Below are 15,201 nucleotides of genomic sequence, written 5' to 3' on the forward strand. Positions count from 1 at the left end.
TACTTTTCTGTTTAGATTCATAAAATAGAGTTCAATATGAAACCATAGCAATTTGATTCACTCAAAACGGATTTAAAATGAAGAAGTTATGGGTAAAACAAGATTGGATAATTTTTCTCATTTTAGCTACGTGAAAATTGGTAACAAATCTATTCCAACCATAACTTAATCAACTTGTATTGTATATTATGTAATCTTGAGATACCATAGACACGTATACAATGTTTCGACCTATCATGTCGACACATCTATATATATTTCGGAACAACCATAGACACTCTATATGTAAATGTTGGAGTTAGCTATACAGGGTTGAGGTTGATTCCAAAATATATATAGTTTGAGTTGTGATCAATACTGAGATACGTATACACTGGGTCGTGGATTGATTCAAGATAATATTTATCGATTTATTTCTGTACATCTAACTGTGGACAACTAGTTGTAGGTTACTAACGAGGACAGCTGACTTAATAAACTTAAAACATCAAAATATATTAAAAGTGTTGTAAATATATTTTAAACATACTTTGATATATATGTATATATTGTTATAGGTTCGTGAATCAACCGGTGGTCAAGTCTTACTTCCCGACGAAGTAAAAATCTGTGAAAGTGAGTTATAGTCCCACTTTTAAAATCTAATATTTTTGGGATGAGAATACATGCAGGTTTTATAAATGATTTACAAAGTAGACACAAGTACGTGAAACTACATTCTATGGTTGAATTATCGAAATCGAATATGCCCCTTTTTATTAAGTCTGGTAATCTAAGAATTAGGGAACAGACACCCTAATTGACGCGAATCCTAAAGATAGATCTATTGGGCCTAACAAACCCCATCCAAAGAATCGGATGCTTTAGTACTTCGAAATTTATATCATATCCGAAGGGTGTCCCGGAATGATGGGGATATTCTTATATATGCATCTTGTTAATGTCGGTTACCAGGTGTTCACCATATGAATGATTTTTATCTCTATGTATGGGATGTGTATTGAAATATGAAATCTTGTGGTCTATTATTATGATTTGATATATATAGGTTAAACCTATAACTCACCAACATTTTTGTTGACGTTTTAAGCATGTTTATTCTCAGGTGATTATTAAGAGCTTCCGCTGTCGCATACTTAATTAAGGACGAGATTTGGAGTCCATGCTTGTATGATATTGTGTAAAAACTGCATTCAAGAAACTTATTTTGTTGTAACATATTTGTATTGTAAACCATTATGTAATGGTCGTGTGTAAACATGATATTTTAGATTATCATTATTTGATAATCTACGTAAAGCTTTTTAAACCTTTATTGATGAAATAAAGGTTATGGTTTGTTTTAAAATGAATGCAGTCTTTGAAAAACGTCTCATATAGAGGTCAAAACCTCGCAACGAAATCAATTAATATGGAACGTTTTTAATCAATAAGAACGGGACATTTCATCCAACACATTCCAAGATCTCGAAAGGACCAATGTATCGTGGGTTCAACTTTCCACGTTTTCCAAAACGGATCACACCTTTCCAAGGTGCAACCTTCAACATTACACGATCACCAACATTAAATTCAAAGTCCTTACGTTTAAGATCGGCATAACTCTTTTGGCGATCACGGGCAGTCTTAAGTCTAGCTTGAATCTGAGCAATCTTCTCCGTCGTTTCGTGGACTACCTCGGGTCCGGTGATTTGCTTTTCGCCTACTTCGGCCCAACAAATAGGAGATCGGCACTTACGGCCATACAACGCTTCAAAAGGTGCAGCATTAATGCTAGAGTGATAACTGTTGTTGTACGAGAATTCGGCGAGTGGCAAATGCCTTTCCCGGGCCTTTCCGAAATCAATGACACATGCACGCAGCATGTCCTCCAAGGTCTGAATCGTTCGTTCGCTTTGCCCGTCAGTCTGAGGATGATAAGCAGTGCTCATGTCGAGACGAGTTCCCATGGCTTCTTGCAAAGAACGCCAAAATCTAGAAGCAAAACGGGGATCGCGATCGGAGATGATCGATAAAGGTACACCATGACGAGATACAACCTCTTTGATGTATAACTGAGCAAGTCTTTCCATTGTATCGGTTTCCTTCATCGCTAGGAAGTGTGCAGATTTGGTAAGGCGGTCAACAATAACCCAAATAGTATCGTATCCGCCCACCGTCTTCGGCAGCTTAGTAATGAAATCCATTGTGATCCTTTCCCACTTCCATTGTGGGATTTCCGGCTGTTGAAGTAACCCAGAAGGTCTCTGATGCTCAGCTTTAACCTTCAAGCAAGTCAAACACTTACCAACATAACTCGCAACGTCCTTCTTAAGATTCGGCCACCAATACTGTTCTTTAAGGTCGTGGTACATCTTACCCGCACCGGGGTGAATCGAATATCTTGATTTGTGTGCTTCATCAAGTATCAGGTTTCGTAGATCTCCATAATAAGGTACCCAAATTCTTCCGGCATAACATCGGAGTCCAGACTCTCTAACCTCGAATCGAGAGACAAGTATGTTCAAATGCTCGTGAGATATGTTCTCCTCCTTGAGAGCCTCAACTTGGGCTACTCTGATCTGGTTGTTGAGGTTCGAATGGATGGTGATGTTCAGAGCCCTAACACGGAGAGGTGCCGTCCTCTCCTTTCGGCTTAAATCGTCAGCTACAACATTGGCCTTGCCAGGGTGATAACGGAGTTCACAATCGTAGTCGTTGAGCGTCTCGATCCATCGACGCTGTCTCATATTCAGTTGCTTCTGATCGAAGATGTGCTGGAGACTCTTGTGATCGGTGAAGATAGTGCTCTTAGTTCCATACAAATAATGTCTCCACAATTTGAGTGCAAAGACAACGGCTCCAAGTTCAAGATCATGTGTAGTGTAGTTCTGCTCGTGAATCTTTAATTGGCGGGAGGCGTAGGTAATAACCTTTGATCGTTGCATCACCACACAACCAAAACCACTCTTCGATGCATCACAATAAACAACAAAGTCATCACTGCCTTCAGGAAGTGATAGGATAGGTGCGGTGGTTAACTTCTTCTTCAAAGTTTGAAATGCTGATTCGTGTGCGGGTTCCCAAATGAACTTCTTGCCCTTGTGAGTCAGCGCGGTCAAAGGACGCGCAATCAGAGAAAATCCTTCGATAAACCTTCGATAATAACCGGCGAGACCTAGGAATTGGCGAATATGCGTTGGAGTAGTGGGGGTCTCCCACTTGCTGATGGCTTCAATCTTGGCGGGATCAACTTTGATACCCTGGTCGCTCACAACATGACCCAAAAACTGTACTTCCTTCAACCAAAATTCACACTTGGAGAATTTGGCGTAAAGTTGCTCTTGTCTTAAGAGTTCAAGCACTAATCGGAGGTGTTTCTCATGTTCTTCTTCGCTCTTAGAGTAGATGAGGATATCATCTATGAAGACGATAACAAACTTGTCCAAGTAAGGCTTGCAGACACGATTCATGAGGTCCATGAACACGGCAGGTGCATTTGTCAAACCGAATGGCATCACAAGAAACTCATAATGACCATAGTGGGTTCTGAATGCAGTTTTCATCACGTCACTTTCCTTCACCCTCAACTGGTGATAGCCGGATCGTAAATCGATCTTTGAATAAACGCTCGATCCTTGTAGTTGATCAAAAAGATCATCAATTCGCGGAAGAGGATACCGATTCTTGATTGCCAATTTGTTGAGCTCACGGTAGTCGATACACATACGAAAGGATCCATCCTTCTTCTTCACAAACAGAACAGGTGCGCCCCAAGGCGAGAAACTTGGTTGGATAAACCCTCAATCTAACAGCTCTTGTAGTTGACTCTGTAATTCTTGCATCTCGGAAGGTGCGAGTCTATAAGGTGCGCGAGCTACAGGTGCAGCTCCTGGCACTAAATCAATCTGAAATTCTACGGCTCTCGGCGGTGGTAATCCAGGAAATTCCTCTGGGAAGACATCGGAAAATTCGTTCACAATTAGAATGTCGTTCACGCTCTTCACCGCAGTTTCTATCGCTTTCACATGTGCTAGGACAGCAAAGCATCCCTTCTTCATAATCTTTTGCGCTTTCACGCAACTAATGAGGTTCAACTTCGAGGTACATCTCTCTCCATAGATAACCAGTGGTTCGCCATCTCCTTGTGGTATGCGAAGTGCCTTATCTCCACAGATAACATCGGCCTTTATCTTGCTCAACCAATCCATACCGACGATCACGTCAAAACTTCCCAGTTTGATAGGTATCAAATCAATTTCGAAATCTGCACCAGCTATGTTGATAATAGCTCCACGACTAATATGGTCAACCTTTTCAAGTTTTCCATTGGCGACCTCGATAAGCATACTCTCTTTTAACGGGACTAATGACCAATTAATCTTATCGCAAAAATGTCTACATACATAACTTCTATCTGCACCAGTATCAAACAAGACAGAAGCTAAAAGATTGTTGATTTTGAATATACCTGTCACCAAGTCGGGGTTATCGCGTGCATCCCTTGCATTAACATTAAAAGCTCTAGCACGCGGTGGTCCGCCATCCTTTCGTTTGTTCGGGCACTCATTTCTGAAATAGCCCGTCTGCCCGCATTCGTAACACTTTTTCGGCCCGTTGGTGTTCGGCCTCCCTGTCATCGTGGTAGTCTTGCAGTCCCTACCGATGTGCCCGCTCTTCTTGCACTTCTCACAAACAGCATTACAATACCCGGTGTGGTGCTTGTAGCACCTCTTGCATTGTGGTAGCGTGCCTTTGTAGTTTGGGTTGGAGTTGTTGTTGTTGGGGTTGGGGTTGGGGTTGTTGTTGTTTTGCCTGAACCCTTCATGTCGCTTCGCCGGGTTTTGATCATAGTTTCTACCCCTGTTGTTGTTATTGTTGTTGTGGTTGTTGTGGTTGTTGTGGTTGTTATCCCATTTCCTCTTTTTGCTACTACCAGCTTCAAACTTAGCCTTCTCCGGCTCATCAATAAGGATCTGATTCATGAGAGTATGCGCCATGCGCATTGCTTCGGGAACATTTGGTGGTTTGGATGAGGTGACATTTCCTTTGATGGACTTAGGAAGTCCCGAGAAGTATTTCTCCATGCGCTTGAATTTGGGGGTGACCATGGTCGGACACATAAGAGCCAACTCCAAAAACCTACAGTTGTAACTGTTAAGGTCGTTCCCTACGGCCTTTAACTGCATAAATTCGATTTCCATCTTCTGAATTTCGGTTCTCGGACAATACTCATCAATCATAGCACACTTAAACTCTTCCCAAGGCGTGGCATACGCCTCATCAATCCCTTTTGCTTGAGCTAACGTGTTCCACCACGTTAGCGCGCCGTCAGATAGCGTGCAAGATGCAAACTTGGTCTTATTATCCTCCGAACAGTTGCTAACTCGGAATACTGATTCAAGTTTTTCAAACCATCTGGTGAGACCAACTGGTCCCTCAGTGCCACTGAAGTTATGCGGTTTGCAGCTCTGGAATTCCTTGTATGTACACCCATTTCGAACGGGTGGGATAACTGGTGGTGGTGGCGGTGGAGCTTGGAGATTTCTTTCTGCTAGGGCTGCAGCGACCCGTTCGCTGATCATGTCCTCAATCTGGGCGGCGGTAGGTGTGGTTCTTCCATTAGCCATGGTATTCTAAACAAAAATTTTGACCCAAGTCAAAATCCAGCATGCAAGTAGTAGTAATACAGTATATAGTGACTAACATGGAATCAAAACATCACATGTTATTAAATAATGCATCTAGGTACAAATACCACAGAATCATCGTACAACAATGTAAATAGAACATCGTGCAAGAATTAAATAACGCAAAGTTCCATTCATTAATAATAATAAGTTTCATACATCTGAATAAGTTCGTACAATACATATGAAATACATGAAACTATGTCTAGATTACATCATGAAATCTAAATACAAGGTCCTACGGTGAAGGCGGGTGAACTGCTCCTCGAGCCAACTGCTCCTCGAGCTCAGTGACTCGAGCTCGCAGAGTCTCAATCTCCCTCATCAGTTCCTCGTTAGAGGGAGCTGGTGGGGCAGGCGGTGCAGGTGGGGCGGGTGGTGCGGGTGGTGCCGGTGGTGCTGATGTAGATGGTCCGGCTCCGGATGTAGACGGTACGTCCCTAGATGTAAGTGGTGCATATCTGAATCTAGGTGGTACGGTTCCAGGAATAGTCAATATGTAACGGGGAACCTTACGTATCTGTGGGTCGGCAGGGTATGGCACAACTCGTTTACGAGCAGTAACCCTACGTCGATGGCCAAAAGCATCAGTAAAAGCACGACCTCCATTCACCCCTGGAATGACGGTGCCGTCGGAACGGTACCGCTTCTTCGGCGGGGTGGATGGTGCCTGAATAGGTCTATCAGCAGGATCCTCATCATCGCTGGAGTCGTCTGATGATGAAGAATCGGCGGATGATGAGTCATCCGAATCGTGTGGTGGTGACACTGGTGGCTGAGCTGGTAATCCAAAGCGTCCGAAGGCGGCCAACATCTGTCGGTGTCTGCCTGGAGGAATCACGACTAAACGTCCGTCGGGAGTGCGTCGGCAAGGCGTGCGCATGTGGTTACGAAACGGCCCTTCCCCGAACTCCGCGGGGATCTCAATACCACCAATGCGGGGCTGTGACCTCGAGGGTCCGGGAGCGGACACTGGGGCAGGTGCACTAGTACCAGCTCCGGAAGTAGAAGCGCCGGGATCACTAGTGGGTGTCGGGGCCGGTGTATCGGCAGTAGCAGCAGCAGGTGTAGCAGTAGGTAGGGCGACGGGGTCTGAGTCTGTACTGCCCAAAATGCCAGCAGGTGGAACATCCGACATCTGAACAAGGAAAAATAAATTTTCCATGTCAGTATGTCATAAAGCAAGCAAATAATAGGCCAACCGTTTAAATCATGTATAACAGTAACTAGCATGGCAATAACAGTAATTCGTATGAAAGTAGCATGCAATCGAAAGCAAGTAATATCATGCAGTAGTGATATCATGTAGTAGCATACTGCATATAGCAGTAACAATAAGCAGTAGCATGCAGTAAATTCAGCGGAAACAAGTAAACTAGCAAGTTGTAGATTAGTCCTATTAGTGAATCCTACTCGGGTCGGTCTTAGACTCACTAATGCAACCTAATTCCCTACAACCAATGCTCTGATACCAAATGTGACGCCCCGTACTAAATCATCATGTACGGACCATCATCAACAGGATCATTACAAGGTTAAGTACTATATGCGTTTTCAAAACAGAGTTTGCATTCATTAATAAAAGTGACGTCATAACATACGTCAATTGTTTTACAAATCAAAAGCATGCTTCGCTAAGTAGAAGCAATAAGTAAGTGTACGTGACCCCAATGGTCGTTACATAACATAGTTTCAAAAGTAAATAAGTTTGAATGCAAGATAAGTAGTCATGCGATAACAACTCTAAGCATCGGGTTCTACAGCACGACTAGTATGATAGCGGAAGCGACTTCAAGCACCTGAGAAATACATGCTTAAAAATGTCAACACAAAGGTTGGTGAGCTATAGTTTAAGTATAACAGTAATGTAAGTAGGCCACGAGATTTCAGTGCTACAACGAGCGTTTCAAAAGTATGTAAAAGTATATGCTTAACCGTGGGCACCCGGTAACTAACTTAACGTTTAATGTACCCCCTTAAAGTGCACTTGGCAAGTGCGTATAACCTCGAAGTATTAAACACTCGTTAAATGCTAGCACGACTATCCCGAGTGGGGATGTCAAACCCTATGGATCCATATCTAAGATTCGCGTTCACGGTTCAAAAATCAATGATTAAACGTTACCGAGCTAAAGGGAATGTTTCTGCCGTTATATAACCCACACATATATAAAGTTTAAGTACTCGTGCCTAGTATGTAAAACATAAAATCCGCATGCATTCTCAGTTCCCAAAATAAGTTAAAGTAAAAAGGGAATGCTATAACTCACAATGATAGTAGTAGCGGTAAAGTAGTAGTCGGGAAATGGTGTGCAAGTAACGGTCCAAATGTCCTCAACCTAAGTCAAATAGCACTAAGTCAATAATTCGTCTCAAAAGGTTTACAAGTATGTAATTAAGGTCATAAGGGTCATCATCAATCATCATTAAACAAAAGGTAACAAGTAAGGTTCGTTTATGAAAGTCGTTTAAAACAAAGGCTGACTTGGATCAGTCACCACGGCATCTACACAAACCGAACAGAGGTGAGGCCAGTGGCTATGGCTCCGTATATGAGTCGTTTAAGTGTGGTTAAATTTAAAGAAGCTAACTCGTCTTCGTTTGACCGTGGCAACGGTATATGTGCGAGTAGGTCTGAAATTTTCTGCACAACGTTAAAGGACATAGTGACGAACGGAGGGCCATAAATCCTAAACCGTAACTCGGATGAAGACGAGTCCTAAATGAAAAATTATCTACTCGAAAAGTTCTATCCAAAAATAAAGGTTAGGTCAGCTCAGACCCACGGGTATGTTCCATAAATAGCTGAATAGAAACTTTTGGACAGAAACAGTGGGTTTTAGGTGAGTTCCGGTGTCTTGGTGCTTGATGCTCATCATGGTTCTCATCCTTGATGCATATAGCTTCAAGTGTACAACTCGTTGATGTGTTAACATCATCTTGACCAAGGTTTGTCCATCATAACTCAAGTGCAAGTCTAAGACATGAAGAACAACTCATCTAAGTGTTGTAAGTGTTTTGATGAACCAAAGTTACATCAAAGTCTTAGATTTAGCACACACATGAAATGTAAAAGTAATACAACTAAATTTTGACAATTATAACACAAGTGTGAGTTCTTAAGACATGTAGATCAACTCACTTAAGAGTTGTATGAGGTTTGATGAACCAAAGTTACATCAAAGTCTTAGTTTCAACACTTATATGAACTTTAGAAGTAAAAACAAGTTATAAACTTAAATTATCAACTAGTAAAGTGTATGTAAGCTTTGTAGCTTTTGTTTATGACAAATTAAGAAGACCATAAGCTAGATAACTTAGATCTTCCAAAGGTATTTGAAGTTGTAACTAGTAAGTTACACTTCTATGTTCTTGAAACTTATAAGTTAACTTTTAAGTTCAAGAAAATTATGAGATCAAGACTAACTAGTAGTTCTTGACCAACAAACCAACAAACAAGTAATTTAGGTGCATAAATTAAAGAAACAAGTTAATTAAACAAGTAGTTAGTTCAAGTGTTGCTCATACTTTAAAGATTCAACCAAAGTTGACCTTTAAGTAAAGTAAACTTTAAGTTTAATTCCATGACTTGCAAGTATGATTTTAACAACAAAGAACTCATAATCTTTGAAACAAATAAAGTAGAAAACTAAATAAACAAGAAAATGATTTATAGTTGCTCATACTTTTAAAGATTCAACCAAAGTTGATCTTTAAGTGAAGTAACTTCAAAGTTACTTCAAGAACTACAAGTAATGAGTTTATACAACTATGAACTTTAATCTTTTGAAACAAAATATGTAGAACATAACTAGATAGATTATGTTCTTGATGTTCTTGTTATAACAAGATAAATATGAAGAATCAAAACTAGAAAGTTTGATCTTGTAACTTAGTAAAGAAAGACAAGTAAGTAAGTAAATAATAACTAGTAACTTACAAGTAATCAACCTTAAACAAGAACAAGTAACAATTTAACAACAAAGAATGATGATGAAGATGGATTGGAAATCGGTTTTGGTTGAAGAAAAAGAAGAGAAATAAAGTTCATACACTTACAAGAACTAGAGAGAGTTTGAGAGAAAATTTGAAATGCTAGTGTGTGTGTATTTTGGAATGAAGACTAGTAAAGAGTAAGTAAGCAAAATGGAAAGGAAATCACACCCTTGGCCTACACCAAGGGCGACGGCCAGCAGCCCATTCAAAGGGGGTGGCTTTAGTTCCTTGGTCACTAGTGTGTAAGGCTTACAAAAGGTGGATAATAAGTGTGTTTACATGGGGATTAAGTGCAAGAAGATTCCAATTCTAAGCTAACCATCTAGTTCCAAGTTAAATGATACTTACAAGTTGCAAGAGTGGGCTAATTAATCCATAATATAAGTAGGGTGGGCTTACACAAGTCCATTAACACTAAAAGGCCCAAGTTTGCAAGTAGTTAGCAAGTAATCCAATAAAAGTCCAACTTAAGCCCAAGTAACTAACTAATAGCTTTAGTTAATTAAAATGATTAATAAAATTAATCATGAATGTAAATAATATCTTAAAATATTATTCGTGCAAGTTCCGGGTGTCACAAAGACGTTTCGGGCATTTAAAGTTCAAGTACGGGCAATCAAAGCAACATGTAAATGTAATAACATACATTCGATTAATCACACGTATTAATAATAATAATTATTAATAATTAAATGTTAGAAAAACCAGGGTCGTTACACTATTAAATACGATACAATTTTACAAAAGATATTTATTTATTTATAGAATGGATATACTTAAACCTTGCTACAACACTTATAGGCAGTGTACCTAATCGTACAGTAGTGTAGTTTTTAGTAAGTCCGGTTCGTTCCACAGGGAAAATCTTTAAACAAAGCTTAACGCTATATTAGTTTAAATTTATAAAAATACAAATATATATGTAAGTAATATTATTATTATAAAGGGGGGTTTTTACCGTTTAATGACCAGTTTGGCGATTTTAAAAACTTTAGTTGCAGTTAAAACAAAATGTAAAATATTAAATAAATAAAAGACTTAATTTAAAGCGTAAAGTAAATAACGATAGTGAAATTGCGATAAATAAAAGTGCGATAAAATAAACTTGCGATAATTAAAAAGTACGATAATTAAAAGTGTAATTAAATACAATAATAATAATAAATAAAAGTGCGATAATTAGAAGTGCAATTAAATATAAAATAAAGGAAATTAAATATGAAATAAAAGAATTATGCTTATTTAAACTTCCGTAATCATGATGTTTGACGTGTTGATTTTAGTTTTATGCGCATGGGTTAATTGTCCTTTGTCCTGGATTATTTAATATGTCCGTCTGGTTTTTGTCCATAACAGTCCATCAGTCATAAATATAAAGTGCGAGTGTCCTCGTCAAATTATCCTTATACCCGAAGTTAAATATTCCAACTAATTGGGGACTTAAACTGTAACAAGATTTTAATACTTTGTTTAATAATTACACCAGGTTATCGACTGCGTGTAACCCAAGGTTTTAATACTTTGTTAACAATTATGCCAAGTGTCCTTGTACATAATTTCACCCCTGTTTTAATAATTCTAGTGGCTATTAATTCATTCCCGTGTCTGGTTAAATGAACGATTACTCGTACTTATAAATACCCCGCCCATCGTGTCCGATTGAGTGTATATGGTTATTTATAGGGACGTCCAATTGTAAATCTTTATATTAAAATTAACAAACTATCATTTAGTTAAACAAATATAAAGCCCATTAATAGCCCATAGTCTAATTTCCACAAGTATCGTTCTTTTGTCCAAACCCCAATTATGGTACAAAGCCTAATTACCCAATTTTAGTAATTAGCCCAACATCATGATTACTTCGGATTAAATAAGCATAATAATAACTTAGCTACGAGACATTAATGTAAAAAGGTTGAACATAACTTACAATGATTAAAAATAGCGTAGCGTTACACGGACAGAATTTCAACTTACACCCTTACAACATTCGCTAACATACCCTTATTATTAGAATTATAATTAAAATTAAAATTAAAATATATATATATATATATATATATATATATATATATATATATATATATATATATATATATATATATATATATATATTACGTTTACATATAGAGAAAGAGAGATTTTAGGATATTTTTACGATCAGAATTCGCTGGCTTTTATAGGAATTTTCGTCCAGGGGGACTCCGCGAGTTGCGGAATTTTTTGCCTTCAAACTCCGCAACTCGCGGAGTTTGAAATTACATCTCACCCAGCTTTGGCTCTTTGTTTGCCAATGATTTGTAAATATATTATAATATATATATTAATTTTAAGAATTATTTAAATATTATATTATATTTATGTGCATATTTGACTTGTAATTTTTAGTCCGTTGCGTCGAGCGTTGAGAGTTGACTCTGGTCCCGGTTCCAGATTTTCGAACGTCCTTGCGTACAATTTAATATCTTGTACTTTGCGTTTTGAATCTTGTACTCTTGTAATTTTGAGACGTTTCTTATCGATAATTGGAACCTCTTTGATTGTCTTTTGTACTTTTGAGCTTTTTGGTCGTTTGCGTCTTCAATTCGTCGAATCTGTCTTTTGTCTTCATCTTTTTATTATTTAAACGAGAATCACTTGTAAATAGGACAATTGCAACTAAAAGCTTGTCTTTCTTGAGGAATAATGCTATGAAATATATGTTCGTTTTTAGCATTATCAGTGTTATTAGGGATAACAATGGTCACCTGATCCGGTGGATATCCACCCGATCCACCCGTTTCGTGATGGATATGGATGAACCTAAATGGATATGGATACGGATATGGATGAGCCTAAATGGATATGGATATGGACATGGATGAAAAGTTTCATCCATGGATATATCCATTACCACGCGAAATACATACAAAAATACATAAATATAGATATATGCTTACATATTTACTATTACAAGTTCATTTACCGTTAGATTTATATTTTTGCTTTCAACCTTATCATGAAATAACTATAATATATTACAATAAAACACGCATATCTTATAAAATAAACTTACAATTTTCATATTTAATTTTTCATAATCCATGTTTTATAGTAAAATTTAACAAATTTTGTTATATCGTCGACAAAGATTACACATTCTTATGGATATATTTTAAATATGTCATGTTATATTTATTTCTGCTATACTATATTTTTATTTTAATCGCATATTAGAAAATATCATAACATTTTTTTAATATCCATTAGATATCCATTAACTCGCTTAATCCACTGGATATGGATATGGATATGGATGGATGACCTGAAACTAAAAGGATATGGATATAGATATGGATGAACAAAAACTAAATGGATATGGATGTGGATACGGCATCACCCGCTCCATATCCGATCCACTGCCATCCCTAGGTGTTATATCACCATGTGAGGGTACGTGACGTATGTTTGTCTTATTCTAGAGTGTTGTGTATTGTTGTTCGTTGTGAGTGAGGTGGCGAGTGACATCCTGGCGTAAGGATTCGCTCTTCGTTGGCCACTTGATGCAATGTGTTGACTGACCCCGTAAGATCTCACTCTTCGTTAACCACGATTGCGGTTTGAGGTGTGTGCGGCAAGTATTGTTCACTCTTCGTTGGCCACTTTTGTGTGTGAGATGTGTGGCGAGTGTTGTTCACTCTTCGTCGGTCACTTTTGCGTGTAAGATGTGTGGCGAGTGTTGTTCACTCTTTGTCGGCCACTTTTTAGTGTGTATGTGTGGCGAGTGCCATTCGGGAGGTGCTTTCGTCGGTCGTGTGCGATTAGAGTCATGGTTGTTGATTACCTTTGATGTGTGAAGGTAACCGTGTTAACGGTTATGACGAAGTTGGAAGGGTGTAAGTCTTGGTGATCCCAACATCTCCTTAATGATAAGTGGAAGGGTTACTCGGCTAGCTGTGCGGCCTAGGTGGATTGTGACTAGCGGGTGTCGCTAGGAAATTGTGGGCATTGAGCCCTGAGGTTCGTTGGATTTGTGTGATTTTGAGTAGTCAGGTGACTTGTGACGCCGGGAGTAGACCTCAGAAGGGTCGAGTTCTGGAGTCTCGGTGGTAGTGGTGTGAGTTACATAACACTGCATCAAGTGCCTCTTATACCTGCTACTGTAATGTTCGACTCCGATGGTGTGATTACTTTGTACTTAGTAGCGGTGAGAAACCCGAAGATACAACTGTGATTGGTTTTGGTGTTTAGCGTGCGAAACTGATTTGACTGATTTGAAAAGTCGAGGTTCAAGTACCTTGTAGTAAGTCCGCATAGGGTTGGTGTGTATGACCAACGTTGAGATCGGTCGTGAGTATTAAGGAATGTAATTCCGAGGGATGTTTTCATATTGGCGGCGATAGTGTGGGGTTAAAACCCTAAGTGGGGGAGTTATGTACCCAGAGGGTACGGTGTTACCTTGGCATGTTCGAGCGATTTACCAGAAGTCGTCCTGTTTGGTGAGCGAACTAAAGGCGTAGGGTGTTGATTTTTTATTATCTCATGTAGAGACATATGGGTATTGAGAGCGTTCAAGAGTGAGTTCTCTAGCGTATTGAGAACTTGTACGCACGGAAATTTGACAAGATCATCTTTAATAGATGGTCAAAGCGAAGGTTCACTTCGTAATGGTGGACAAGTTGTGAGTTGAGCAAGATTGCGTATCCGTTGGAGTTACCGAAGAGTTTGCGGGAAATTCCATCTCTGGGTGCGTGGTGCGAATGACCCAATAGGTTGTCGGTTGATGATGGTAATCTAAGTCGTGAATTAGAGTGTGCCAAGTAATCGTGGATGTTTGACGTGTGATTAAAACATTACGTAACAAGGAAGTGAGACCGATAGGATGCAATGGCGGCATCGAAGGGTCCGGAGTTATGTGAGAACTCGAAGAGTTGAAGAACGTGTATTTTCTTAACTGTTATGAGGCTTTGATCGTGAGGACACGATCCAGTTTAAGTGGGGGAGAGTTGTAACACACAGTTTATTAGTTACAAGTTATTTTGGACGTCATTGGAGTTACAAGGTATGTAATCGTATCTTTTGACCCCAAATAAAGTTTGAGTTGATGTTTTAAAACCATACCATTGGAAAGTAGACCTTATTACGTTTCCAATGATATTTGATTCATCAAAAACGGTTTACGGTCTGAAAGTTATGACTAAAACAAGTTACCAGTTCTGGAGGGTGATCGCAGTCACGATTAAGGCATTGCGGTCGCGATGCGATGCCCGACAGTAACCCTTTTTAGCTTGTTTTATGGAGTTTTAAAGGGGTATTTTGGTCCTTTCACTTTGAGGTCGGGTTTTTGGCCACAAAACTGATCCCAAGCTCATCTAGAGCTCATTTCTTACCCACAAACACTCTTATCTACCTTAGAGAGATAAAGAGAGTTTTAGAGTGAGAGAGCTTAATTTGGAGAAGAAGAAGTGGGAATATCTTCAAAGTTCAAGAGTTAAGGTTGCTCATCTAGTTCCTAGCTACATTTTGGTAGTGGTGGTAAGTTCTAACTCCGAAT

This window comes from Rutidosis leptorrhynchoides, chromosome 2 (assembly GCF_046630445.1).
Source record: "Rutidosis leptorrhynchoides isolate AG116_Rl617_1_P2 chromosome 2, CSIRO_AGI_Rlap_v1, whole genome shotgun sequence".
NCBI lineage: Eukaryota > Viridiplantae > Streptophyta > Magnoliopsida > Asterales > Asteraceae > Rutidosis > Rutidosis leptorrhynchoides.